This window comes from Aquarana catesbeiana, linkage group LG03, assembly GCF_042186555.1.
Source record: "Aquarana catesbeiana isolate 2022-GZ linkage group LG03, ASM4218655v1, whole genome shotgun sequence".
In the NCBI taxonomy this organism is placed as follows: domain Eukaryota; kingdom Metazoa; phylum Chordata; class Amphibia; order Anura; family Ranidae; genus Aquarana; species Aquarana catesbeiana.
In genome coordinates this window covers 164,268,592-164,282,850 of record NC_133326.1, presented here as the reverse complement: position 1 = coordinate 164,282,850, position 14,259 = coordinate 164,268,592, and positions in this window count along the sequence as shown.

Below are 14,259 nucleotides of genomic sequence, written 5' to 3'. Positions count from 1 at the left end.
AGGCTCAGCAATGGCATGCAATGCCAAGCTGCTGCTAATAAAGCAAACAGAATATTGGCATGCATTAAAAGGGGGATCAACTGCAGAGATAAAATGATAATTCTCCCGCTCTACAAGACTCTGGTCCGCCCGCACCTGGAGTATGCTGTCCAGTTCTGGGCACCAGTCCTCAGGAGGGACGTACTGGAAATGGAGCGAGTACAAAGAAGGGCAACAAAGCTAATAAAGGGTCTGGAGGATCTTAGTTATGAGGAAAGGTTGCGAGCACTGAACTTATTCTCTCTGGAGAAGAGACGCTTGAGAGGGGATATGATTTCAATTTACAAATACTGTACTGGTGACCCCACAATAGGGATAAAACTTTTTCGCAGAAGAGAGTTTAATAAGACTCGTGGCCACTCATTACAATTAGAAGAAAAGAGGTTTAACCTTAAACTACGTAGAGGGTTCTTTACTGTAAGAGCGGCAAGGATGTGGAATTCCCTTCCACAGGCGGTGGTCTCAGCGGGGAGCATTGATAGCTTCAAGAAACTATTAGATAATCACCTGAATGACCGCAATATACAGGGATATGTAATGTAATACTGACACATAATCACACACATAGGTTGGACTTGATGGACTTGTGTCTTTTTTCAACCTCACCTACTATGTAACTATGTAACTATGTAACTATGTAAATCCTGAGTATGCGATATGCGCTTTCAGATTATGGTATAAGGTAGTGATCCATCTGAGGAAATGTGGACCGAATCCCCATTGGTTAAGAATAGAATGTAGATAAGGCCATGATAGGGTGTCAAATGCCTTTCATATGTCTAATGAAAGGAAACATGTAGGAATACGGCGGGAATGTGCTATATGAGCTAGAATTGTGGCTCGGCGGATATTGTCGCCTGCTTGTCTTGAAGGAATAAATTCAGTTTGATCCTAATGTATCAAAGAACCGATTATAGGATTGAGTCAGGAAGAGAGAATCTTGGCTAAAATTTTGATATTAATGTTAAGGATAGATATTGGTCTGTAATTAGCCCAAGAAGTGTCGTCAGTAAGTGATTTTGTACAGAAATAGTGATCATTAAGAAGGTTAAAGGCATCAACCATGAGGGGTGACAATAGTGAAGTAAATCGTTTGTAGTAAGTGGCTGATAAACCATCAACACCAGGGTGTTTGCGAAGTTTAAGTGATTTAATGGCAGTTTGTATTTCTATCTCAGTAATAGGTTTCCCTAGTAAGTCTTGTTGAGTTTGAGAGAGTGAAGGAAGGTGAATCGTAGATAAGAGACTGTTTAGGTGTGATTGGTTTAACATTTTAGTTTCTTTGTATAGTTCTGTTAGTTTTTTCTTGAATTCGTTAAGGATTTTCAGCGGGTTGCTAGTATAGTTATCTTTATCAATTTTTATGCGGATAGGTTTCATGGTGTAATTCGTCTTTCATAGTGCTAAAACCAGAAATGTAGTTTGCTTGTTAGCTTGCATGTAAAAGGTGTGTTTAGTTTTGCATTTTCTCTGCTGATTCTGTTAAAAAAAGGTCAAGTTCTATGCGTGATTTATCATAATTTAATTTATTATGTGGGGATGGTGAAGCTTGAAAAGTTTCAAAAGCTTTGTAAAATGCTTCCTCTAGGCGTTTGTGAAGTTGTTGTTTTTGCTTAGATATATGAGATGGTTGACTAATACAGACCCCTCTAACATAGGGTTTGAGAGCTTCCCACCGAGTTAAAGGATCCGTATCAGAGGCCTTGTTGTGAGTAAGATAGTCTTTTAGGGCTTCCTCCAAGTTCAATCCAAATGTAGAATTCACTAAAAGCCTGTTATTTATGCACCATGTTTTATGATTGGGTTTCGGAACCAATGAGGAGAGAGTTGTTATGACTGGGTTATGGTCTGACCAAGTACAAGGTGTAATATTGGAGTTCAGAATGAATGCGGAGGTGCTAACTGGAACGAAAAGATGATCTATACGGGAAAACTGTTTATGAGTATGAGAGTTATGTGTATACTGTCTTCTTGCAGGATTATGTTCTAGCCAGGTATCAAGTAGTGAGTGTTGGTTCAGTAGTCTCTGATAGGAAAGTTTAGGTGTGGTATGAGGGGTTGGGGATTTGTCAAGTAATGGGTATATTGTTTGATTTGAGTCTCCTCCAATAATAAGGGTACCTTGTTTATGCGAATCAATCACTGAAAAAAGGTGAGAGAGGAATAGTAGTGGATTTTTATTAGGAGCGTAATAGGAGACTATAGTAACTTCACTATCTAATAAAAATCCAGATAAGATTAAGATATCTCCCTTCAGGGTCTTTGAGCTCTTTGATGAGGGTGAATGGTGTCATGCGGTGGAATGCTATTAGAACTCCCCTTTGTTTAATATTGGCAGATGCTGTATAAACTTGTGGGTATTTACGGCTGAAATATTTTGGTGTGGACTGTGGGATAAAATGTGTCTCTTGTAGGCACACCACATGTGCCAATTGTTTGGAGAAAAAAATGAAAGGCTTTAGTGCACTTTGGAGGAGAGTTGAGACCTTGTACATTAAGCGTTAATATATTCAGGGAAGACATTATTGAAGATGGGTATTTCTCCGGTGTAAAAGTGTTAGGGAATGTAGATTTTCTCTATGGAACAGAAATATGAAAGAGAAGTTCAGCAAGGGTTGTGCAGTATTGATATACACTAGTATAAAATGTGTTAAAGAGAGACAAAACAAAACAAAAAAAAAAAAGGGAAAAATTAAAAAATTTAGAAAAAATAAAAAAGGTTGCTCCTAAGTGGAGCTAATATCTAAGGGGTGGTGATAAATCACCAACCAAGAGATATAGATGTTCCAAAGAGTGTCCAATCAATATTGGGCACTCGAGGAAAAAAAGGAGGTGCAGTGAACTGTCTCCGGGACTACGACAACCTACTGATATTGTATTAGATATCATTGAACTGATGTCAAAAGATTAAGTAAATTAAACTTGGAAAAAAAAACTGTTAATATCTATATGATATTTTAGTTTAAAATAATTCCAAACACAATTGGCTAAGTAAACCTTTGCAATTTATGTAAATTAACTATTCAGAAAATTTGAAGAGGTCAGCTATTAGACCTATTTAACAGCTAACATCTAAGGATATATGCAAACTATATGATTTAAAACATTAGAACGACTAGGATGTAGCTGCAGGGTATATCCCTTAGGCAACTGGTTAGAGATCAGCTAAAGATAGATCCATGAGAGTAGATCTAATGAAAGCAACCGATTCTAGCAATATCATAACGGATATAACAATTTAAAAAGAATTTGTATTGGAGAAGTATCCTATTGGTTTAATAGGTAACATTGGATACTGCATTGTATTACTACAAAGGTATAACATGTGGTATGGTTGAGAGAGAGTATTGTATCGATAGTAAGAAAAAAGAAGTGATTAAATAGGTATCACCCAATTAGAGTTCAGCTGTCTGTAATATCTTCTTCAGCAGGAGGTGACGAAGTAAAGCGTCCTCTTTTGTGGGGGCTGAGTGGAGCCTGAGTTGCTTGAGGGTCCTGAAGATCTTGGAGCTGTGGGGGAGGTAAAAATGACAGTCGACGTTTGGGTCCATCTGTAGTTGCAGTTGGAGTGGACAGGCAGAGGTCTTTAATTACATTGAGAAGATCTTCCATTCATTTGCATGTGTATAGAGTACCTTTGTATGAAAAACGAAGAGAAAAAGGAAAGCCCCAGCGATATGATATGCGGTGGTATTAAAGAACTTGCAGATGTGGTTTCATTTCCTTGAGAAGTGTAATTTGAGACAGATCTTGGAAGATTTGATATCTGTGTATTTGAAAAATCAAGGAGTCTTTGTTTCTTGCCGCCTCCATAAGTTGCTCTTTGGTACGAAAATAATGCATTTTCAGTATAACATCTCTAGGAGGTCCATCTGCATTGCGTGAAGTTAGGGCTCTGTGTATTCTGTCCAGTTCTAGACATTCGATCGGTATTGATGGGGCAAGTTCTTGGAAGAGTGCTGTTATAGTCGATTGTAAATCTTCAATTTTCTCAGGGATACCACGTATCCGTAGGTTAGATCTTCTAGCTCTGTTCAAGGCGGGTTTGAAGATTAGTGTAATCTTCTTTAAGGGACTCCAATTCTTCTGTGTGAACTGAGGTAGTGATTAGGGATGAGCTTCGAGTTCGAGTCGAACAATTTGGGGTGTTCGCGGCAAATTCGAATGCCGTGGAACACCCTTTAAAAGTCTATGGGAGAAATCAAAAGTGCTAATTTTAAAGGCTTATATGCATGGTATTGTCATAAAAAGTGTTTGGGGACCTGGGTCCTGCCCCAGGGGACATGGATCAATGCAAAAAAAGTTTTAAAAACAGCCATTTTTTTGGGAGCAGTGATTTTAATAATGCTTAAAGTGAAACAATAAAAGTGTAATATCCCTTTAAATTTTGTAGCTGGGGGGTGTCTATAGTATGCCTGTAAAGGGGCGCATGTTTCCTGACAGCAAAATTACATTTCAAAGGAAAAAAAGTCATTTAAAACTACTCGCGGCTATTAATGCATTGCCGGTCCGACAATACACATAGAAGTTCATTGATAAAAACGGCATGGGAATTCCCCACAGGGGAACCCCAAACCAAAATTAAAAAAAAAAAAAAAGTAATTTTTAACATTTTTGACAGTTTTTTAGTGAAATGGTAGGGGTACTTTTGTACCCCCTTACTATTTCACACAGGGGGGAGGGCTGGGATCTGGGGGACCCCTTGTTAAAGGGGGCTTTCAGATTCCGATAAGCCCCCCACCCGCAGACCCCCACAACCACCGGCCAGGGTTGTGGGGATGAGACCCTTGTCCTCATCAACATGGGGGCAAGGTGTTTTGGGGGGCTACCCCAAAGCACCCTCCCAATGTTGAGGGCATGTGGCCTGGTGCGGTTCAGGAGGGGGGCCGCTCTCTCATCCCCCCCTCTTTTCCTGCGGCCTGCCAGGTTGCGTGCTCGGATAAGGGTCTGGTATGGATTTTTGGGGGGACCCCACGCCGTTTTTTTTTAAATTTTGGTGCGGGGTTCCCCTTAATATCCATACCAGACCTGAAGGGCCTGGTATGGAATTTAGGGGGACCCCCCACGTCAGTTATTTTTTAAATTTTGGTTCGAGCCGTAAGCAGGAGGGTAGTCTCCACATCCATATTAGGCCTTATCTGTAAAAGATAATTACAAGAGCATATTATAGAATTTTAATTTTTAGTACATTGGAGTAACAGATATATTTGTATATATATTAACAAAAACTTTGTTGGTTTGTTTTCCATTCTCAAATATATATATATATATATATATATATATATATATATATATATATGTCTGTGTGTGTGTATATATATATTCCTAAACTTATATGGCAGTGCGTCTTCTACTGCTATATAACTCCCATTCCATAAAAACAAAAAAAGTAAATTAGCTTGGTGGCAAAAACATAATAAAATTACTTACCTGATGTAGCATGGATCAGGTGTTGCATTTGTCCTCCACCGTGTCTACAACTGGGAAATTAGCAATCAAGTGACTGCTAATTGTTTACTTCACTCTCTGAATCAAGGCTCTGCCCCTGCCAGCATTCAAAGGTGCACCAGGATATGAATGGGGGAGGGAGTAAATGGCTCAGGCTCTCAGCGTTGCGCTGAGAAGCAGAACATATGCTGATCAGTGAACTAAAAGGGCATCCAGACATTATTCGTGGGATCCTTCCAAAGCCTTTCCATGCTTTACATTGCTGTTAACTGATTTTGATTCCCATTGATCACACAAGGAAGTATAATCCTGAGACCAAGACGAGAATAAATTTGTACAGACTTCTCTTTAGCTTCTGCTTTGAATTTGACATTCTGCTTTGGGCTCCGTGATCCAGCATGGCAGTCAAAAGCATTGTTTGCATCCAACATAGAAGCATCTCTCCCCTAATTAACTAAACTCAACAGACACTTTATTATGGTACACCAGTTAAATAGCTTGGTAATACAAATTGTTAATCAGCCAATCACATGGCAGCAACTGAAGGCACATGTACATGTTGAAGACAACTTGCTGAAGTTCAAACTGAGCATCACAATGTGGAAGAAAGGTGATTTAATTGACTTTGAATGTGGCATGGATGTTGGTGCCATACCTACTAGTCAGACTATTTTAAAAAATGCTGATGTGCTGGGGATTTTAACGCACAACCATCTTGTTTTATTTGTTACATATAAATATCACCTGTGATAGGATTAGGCAGTGACAGGTACTCTTCATAGAGAGATCTGGGGTCTATTTGACCCCAGATGTCTCCTCTGCCCTTAAAACCAAATAATCACAGCAATCAGTATCACCAATTTTTTTTATAATCTAAAAATGGTGCTCTTTACATTTGTTAACTGCTTCAGCCCCGGAAGATTTTACCCTCTTCCTGACCAGAGCACTTTTTGTGATTCGGCACTGCGTCGCTTTAACTGACAATTGCGCGATCGTGCAACGTGGCTCTCAAACAAAATTGACTTCCTTTTTTCCCCACAAATAGAGCTTTCTTTTGGTGGTATTTGATCACCTCTGCAATTTTTATTTTTTTGCGCTATAAACAAAATAAGAGCGACAATTTTGAAAAAAAACGCATTATTTTTTACATTTTGCTATAAAAAATATCCCCCAAAAATATATAAAAAAAAACATTTTTTTTCCTCAGTTTAGGCCAATATGTATTCTTCTACATATTTTTGGTAAAAAAAAAAACGCAATAAGCGTTTATTGATGGGTTTGCGCAAAAGTTATATTGTTTACAAAATAGGGGATAGTTTTATGGCATTTTTATTAATAATTTTTTTTTACTAGTAATGGCGGTGATCAGCGATTTTTTGTCAATTTCATTTTCTTCTCCGGGCCGCTCCGCATCCATGCGGGCATGGAGGGAGGCTCCCGCTGTGTGACGGAGTCTCCTCGTCTGACGGTTCTTAAATAACGGGGGCGGGGCCACCCGGTGACCCCTCCCCCTCTGACGCACGGTGACTTGACGGGACTTCCCTGTGACGTCACGGGGAATGCCACAGGGAAGTCCCGTCATGTCCTGTGCGTCAGAGGGGGCAGGGTCACCAGGTGGCCCGCCCCCCGTTATTTAAGAACCGTCAGACAAGGAGACACCGTCACACAGCGGGGGCCTCCCTCCATGCCAGCATGGATGCGGAGCGGCCCAGAGAAGAAAATGAAGAAGAGAAGAAGAGAAGAAGGAAGAAGAGAAGAGGATGAAGAAGAAGATGAAGAGAAGAGCGGGAGCCTCCCCCCATGCCATGGGTGCGGAGCGGCCCGAGGAGAAGAAGATAGAAGATGCCACGGAGGAGATGCTGGACGAGAACACCGGAGGAAGAACCAGAAAAGCCAGAAGAACCAGAAGAAGAAGAAGATGAAGGAAGATAGAAGAAAGAAGAAGCATTTAAATAAAGGAATTGTCAAAAACTGTCTCTTGTCATTTTTAACATTTTTGACAGTTTTTTTGTGAAATGGTAGGGGTACCCTTACCATTTCACACAGGGGGGCAGGGATCTGGGGGTCCTCTTGTTAAAGGGGGCTTCCAGATTCCGATAAGCCCCCCGCCTGCAGACCCCCACAACCACCGGCCAGGGTTGTGGGGATGAGGCCCTTGTCCTCATCAACATGGAGACAAGGTGTTTTGGGGGGCTACCCCAAAGCACCCTCCCAATGTTGAGGGCATGCGGCCTGGTACGGTTCAGGGGGGGCGCACTTTCGTCCCCCCTCTTTTCCTGCGGCCTGCCAGGTTGCGTGCTCGGATAAGGGTCTGGTATGGATTTTTGGGGGGACCCCACGCCGTTTTTTTTTTTTTTTGGCGCAGGGTTCCCCTTAAAATCCATACCAGACCTGATGGGTCTGGTATGGAATCTAGGGGGAACCCCACGTCATTTTTTTTTTAAATTTTGGTTCGGGGTTTCCCTGTGGGGAATTCCCATGCCGTTTTTATCAATGAACTTCTATGTGTATTGTCGGCAGTGCAATAGCCGCGGGTATTTTTAAATGATTTTTTTCCTTCCAAATGTCATTTTGCTGTCAGACTGTTCTAAACACGGAAAACATGCGCCCCTTTACAGGCATACTATAGACACCCCCCAGGTACGAAATTTAAAGGGATATTATACTTTTATTGTTTGACTTTAAGCATTATTAAAATCACTGCTCCTGAAAAAACGGCCGTTTTTAAAACTTTTTTTTGCATTGATCCATGTCCCCTGGGGCAGGACCCGGGTCCCCAAACACTTTTTATGACAATAACTTGCATATAAGCCTTTAAAATTAGCACTTTTGATTTCTCCCATAGACTTTTAAAGGGTGTTCTGCGGCATTCAAATTTGCCGCGAACACCCCAAATTGTTCGCTGTTCGGCGAACTTGCGAACAGCTAATGTTTGAGTCGAACATGAGTTCGACTCGAACTCGAAGCTCATCCCTAGCTACCATACACTAGTTGAGTATTAGCGTAGGGTACAGCATTGCACAGACTAGGCACACTTTCACAGGGTCACCCAAGATGCCATCGCATTTTGAGAGACCCGAACCTGGAACCGGTTAGTTATAAAAAGTTACAGTTACAAAAAAAAGTGTAAAAAAAAAAAAAATATATAAGATAAAAAAAAATAGTTGTCGCTTGCCTGCTCTTTTTTACTGTATTCTATTCTGCAATGTTTTATTGTTATTATGTTTTATCATGTTTGCTTTTCAGGTATGCAATTTTTTATACTTTACTGTTTACTGTGTTTTATTGTTAACCTTTTTTTGTCTTCAGGTACGCCATTCAGCTGCAGCGCGGATTTATTTATCTTGACAGCAAAAGCGTTTGCTCCCACGATATATAAAGCCGTGACTCCAGTGGAGGTGATATATGCCAAAGCATGGAGGCAGCAGGGGCAGAGGAGCGATTTGCTCCTAACTTTTGGGGCGGATGCCCCCATGCTTCGGCATATATAAATGGTGCATGTATGCCCATCATTAGAAGTGGGTGGATAAAGGGAGGTATTCTAATGGTGGGCATACCCCCTGATCAATCTCTTTTTTTCGTTCAGCCCACAGGCTGCATGAAAAAAAAAAGATTACAATATATGTCCAACAAGGACCAGCAATGTACTGGTATGTGTGGTTATACCAGAATGATGCCTGCAGGTTTAGGTATCATCTTGGTATCATTCTTTTCAGCCAGCGGTCGGCTTTCATGTAAAAACAATCCTAGTGGCTAATTAGCTTCTAGACTGCTTTTACAAGCAGTGGGAGGGAATGCCCCCCCACCATCTTCCATGTTTTTCTCTGGCTCTCCTGTCCCAACAGGGAGCCTGAGAATGCAGCTGGTGATTCAGCCAGCTCACCATAGAGCTGATCAGAGACCTATGGCCTAAGAAACTGGAAGCTACGAGCATTTCATGACTTATGCCGCGTACACACGAGCGGACTTTACGGCAGACTTTGCTCGGCGGACTTTTCGCCGGACTTTGTCCGCCAGGTGCGCCGGACTTTAAAATGGACAGACTTGCCCACACATGACCGGACTTTCCGGCGGGCTAAGTCCACCCGTCTTTCCGACGGACTTTCACCGGAGTTACGGCGGACTTTCAGAATGAACGAACTTGCCCACACACGGACAAGTCCGTTCATTTTAAACGTGACTCAGGTGCGACGGGACTAGAAAAGGAAGTCAATCTTGGAGCTTTTATCGGCGAGATTGACACCTTGCGAGCCCCGCCGCGGTTCATACCAGGCCCTTAGGTCTAGTATGGATTTTAAAGGGAAGCCCCCCTACGCCGAAAAAACGGCGTGGGGTCCCCCCTAAAATCCATACCAGACTCCGATCCGAGCATGCAGCCTGGCCGGTCAGGAAAGGGGGTGGGGACGAGCGAGCGCCCCCCCTCCTGAACCGTACCAGGCCGCATGCCCTCAACATGGGGGGTGCCTTGGGGAGGGGGGGCCCTGTGGGGCCCCCCCACCCCAAAGCACCTTGTCCCCATGTTGATGAGGACAAGGGCCTCTTCCCAACAACCCTGGCCGTTGGTTGTCGGGGTCTGCGGGCGGGGGGCTTATCGGAATCCAGGAGCCCCCTATAATAAGAGGGCCCCCAGATCCCGGCCCCCCACCCTATGTGAATGAGTATAGGGTACATGGTACCCTTACCCATTCACCTAGGGAAAAAGTGTCAATAAAACACACTACACAGGTTTTTAAAATAATTTATACCCTGGGCATGCTGGGACTGTGACGTTTTAGGAGGCATGGTCAACATCACCCGGTGACCACGCCCCCTAAAACGTCACAGTCCCAGCATGCCCAGGGACTGTGACATCATAAGGGGGCGGGGCTCCGCCTATATAAGTCACAACGGAGCCCTCAGAGAGCAGTCCAGCTGGAGAGAGCATCATGTCAACATCTGGAGAAGAGAAGAGGGAAGAAGACAAGAAGCCAAGAAGCCCAGAAGTCCGGACCTCCGCTGGCAAGAGAGCGGCCTGAAGACAGCGGAGGAGCCGGCCAAAGAACTGGAAGAAGAGGAACCGGAGGGATCCCCGAATCCGGAAGAAGACCTTTGAAGCTGGAGGAAGACCCCCCCGGAGCTGTTTAATAAATTATTTTAAAAACCTGTGTAGTGTGTTTTATTGACACTTTTTCCCTAGGTGAATGGGTAAGGGTACCATGTACCCCATACTCATTCACATAGGGTGGGGGGCCGGGATCTGGGGGTCCTGTTATTATAGGGGGCTCTTGGATTCTGATAAGCCCCCCGCCCGCACACCCCGACAACTAACGGCCAGGGTTGCCGGGAAGAGGCCCTTGTCCTCATCAACATGGGGACAAGGTGCTTTGGGGTGGGGGGCCCCGCTGGGCCCCCCTCCTCCAAGGCACCCCCCATGTTGAGGGCATGCGGCCTGGTACGGTTCAGGAGGGGGGGCGCTCGCTCGTCCCCACCCCCTTTCCTGACCGGCCGGGCTGCGTGCTTGGATCGGGGATCTGGTATGGATTTTAGGGGGGACCCCACACCGTTTTTTCGGCGTAGGGGGGCTTCCCTTTAAAATCCATACCAGACCTAAGGGCCTGGTATGCCCCGCGCTCGCTGCAATAGGAACATTTGTTTTTCCTATTGCAGCAAGAAATGCAATACCCTGCCCTCGCGTCGTATCTGGTCCGTTGGACCAGCATACACACGAACGGGCTTTCCGTCGGACCAGCACACAGACGAGCGGACTTTCCGCCAGAAATTGAGTCCGACGGAAAGATTTAAAACTTGTTTCAAATCTAGGTCCGGCGGGCTTTTGGGAAAAAGTCCGCCGGAAAAGTCCGCCGGAGCCTACACACGGTCGGATTGTCCGGCAGACTCTGGTCCGCCGGACCAAGTATGCCGGAAAGTCCACTCGTGTGTACGAAGGCATAAGATTTCGCCGGATGTAAACAGCGCCATTGGGAAATTGGGAAAGCATTTTATCACATCGATCTTGGTGTGGTCAGATGCTTTGAGGGCAGAGGAGAGATCTAGGGTCTAATAGACCCCAATTTTTTTCAAAAAAGAGTACCTGTCACTACCTATTGCTATCATAGGGGATATTTACATTCCCTGAGATAACAATAAATATTATTAAAAAAATGAAAGGAACAGTTTAAAAATAAGATAAAAAAGCAAAAAAATAATAAGAAAAAAAAAAAGGACCCCTGTCCCCCCCTGCTCTCGCGCAAAGGTGAACGCAAGCATCGGTCTGGCGTCAAATGTAAACAGCAATTGCACCATGCATGTGAGGTATCACCACGAAGGTCAGATCGAGTGCAGTCATTTTAGCAGTAGACCTCCTCTGTAAATCTAAAGTGGTAACCTGTAAAGGCTTTTAAAGGCTTTTAAAAATGTATTTAGTTTGTCGCCACTGCACGTTTGTGAGCAATTTTAAAGCATGTCATGTTTGGTATCCATGTACTCGGCCTAAGATTATCTTTTTTATCTCATCAAACATTTGGGCAATATAGTGTGTTTTAGTGCATTAAAATTTTAAAAAGTGTGTTTTTTTCCCCAAAAAATGCGTTTGAAAAATCGCTGTGCAAATACCGTGTGAAAAAAAATGAAACAGCCACCATTTTAATCTGTAGGGCATTTGCTTTAAAAAAATATATAATGTTTGGAGGTTCAAAGTAATTTACTTGCAAAAAAAAATAATTTTTTCATGTAAACAAAAAGTGTCAGAAAGTGCTTTGTCTTCAAGTGGTTAGAAGAGTGGGTGATGTGTGACATAAGCTTCTAAATGTTGTGCATAAAATGCTAGGACAGTTCAAAACCCCCCCAAATGACCCCATTTTGGAAAGTAGACACCCCAAGCTATTTGCTGAGAGGCATGTCAAGTCAATAGAATATTTTATATTGTGACACAAGTTGCGGGAAAAAGACAATTTTTTTTTTTTGCACAAAGTTGTCACTAAATGATATATTGCTCAAACATGCCATGGGAATATGTGAAATTACACCCCAAAATACATTCTGTTGCTTCTCCTGAGTACCGGGATACGACATGTGTGAGACTTTTTGGGAGCCTAGCCGCGTACGGGACCCCGAAAACCAAGCACCGCCTTCAGGCTTTCTAAGGGCATAAATTTTTGATTTCACTCTTCACTGCCTATCACAGTTTCGGAGGCCATGGAATAACCAGGTGGCACAAAACCCCCCAACATGACCCTATTTTCGAAAGTAGATACCCCAAGCTATTTGCTGAGAGGTATAGTGAGTATATGGCAGACCTCACTTTTTGTCACAAAGTTTTGAAAATTGAAAAAAGAAAAAAAACATTTTTTTCTTGTCTTTCTTCATTTTCAAAAACAAATGAGAGCTGCAAAATACTCACCATGCCTCTCAGCAAATAGCTTGGGGTGTCTACTTTCCAAAATGGGGTCATTTGGGGGGGGTTGTGCTATCTTGGCATTTTACGGCCTTCAAAACTGTGATAGGTAGTGAGGAATGAAATCAAACATTTACGCCCTTAGAAATCCTGAAGGCGGTGATTGATTTTCGGAGCCCCTTATGCGGCTAGGCTCCCAAAAAGTCCCACACATGCGGTATCCCCATACTCAGGAGAAACAGCTAAATGTATTTTGGGGTGCAATTCCACATATGCCCACGGCCTGTGTGAGCAATATATCATTTAGTGACAACTTTGTGCAAAAAAAAAATTGTCACTTTCCTGCAACTTGTGTCAAAATATAAAATATTCCATGGACTCAACATGCCTCTCAGAAAATAGCTTTGGGTGTCTACTTTCCAAAATGGGGTCATTTGGGGAGGTTTTGTGCCATCTGGGCATTTTATGGCCTTCAAAACTGTGATAGGTAGTGAGGAGTGAAATCAAAAATTTACTCCCTTAGAAATCCTGAAGACGGTGATTGGTTTTCGGGGCCCCGTACGCGGCTAGGCTCCCAAAAAGTCCCACATGTCCCCATACTCAGGAGAAGCAGCTAAATGTATTTTGGGATGTAATTCCACATATGCCCATGGCCTGTGTGAGCAATATATAATGTAGTGACAACTTTTTGTAAATTTCTTTTTTTTTTTGTCATTATTCAATCACTTGGGACAAAAAAAAATTAATATTCAATGGGCTCAACATGCCTCTCAGCAATTTCCTTGGGGTGTCTACTTTCCAAAATGGGGTCATTTGGGGGGGGTTTGTACTGCCATGCCATTTTAGCACCTCAAGAATTGACATAGGCAGTCATAAACTGAAAGCTGTGTAAATTCCAGAAAATCTACCCTAGTTTGTAGATGCTATAACTTTTGCGCAAACCAATACATTTACGCTTATTGACATTTTTTTTACCAAAGACATGTGGCCAAATACATTTTGGCCTAAATGTATGACTAAAATTGAGTTTATTGGATTTTTTTATAACAAAAAGTAGAAAATATAATTTTTTTTCAAAATTTTCAGTATTTTTCCATTTATAGCACAAAAAGTAAAAACCGCAGAGGTGATCAAATACCATCAAAAGCAAGCTCTTTTTGTGGGAAGCAAAAGAAGGAAAAAAAGGTTTGGGTACAGCATTGCATGACCGCGCAATTAGCAGTTAAAGCGACGCAGTGCCAAATTGTAAAAAGTGCTCTGGTCAGGAAGGGGGTAAATCCTTCCGGGGCTGAAGTGGTTAATATAGTCCTTCTGCAGAAACTGGATGATGGCAGAACAGGTCTCTGGGATAATGATCCCCAGAGCCTGGGGGGAGATGCCTGTCAAGAAATTAAGGTCCT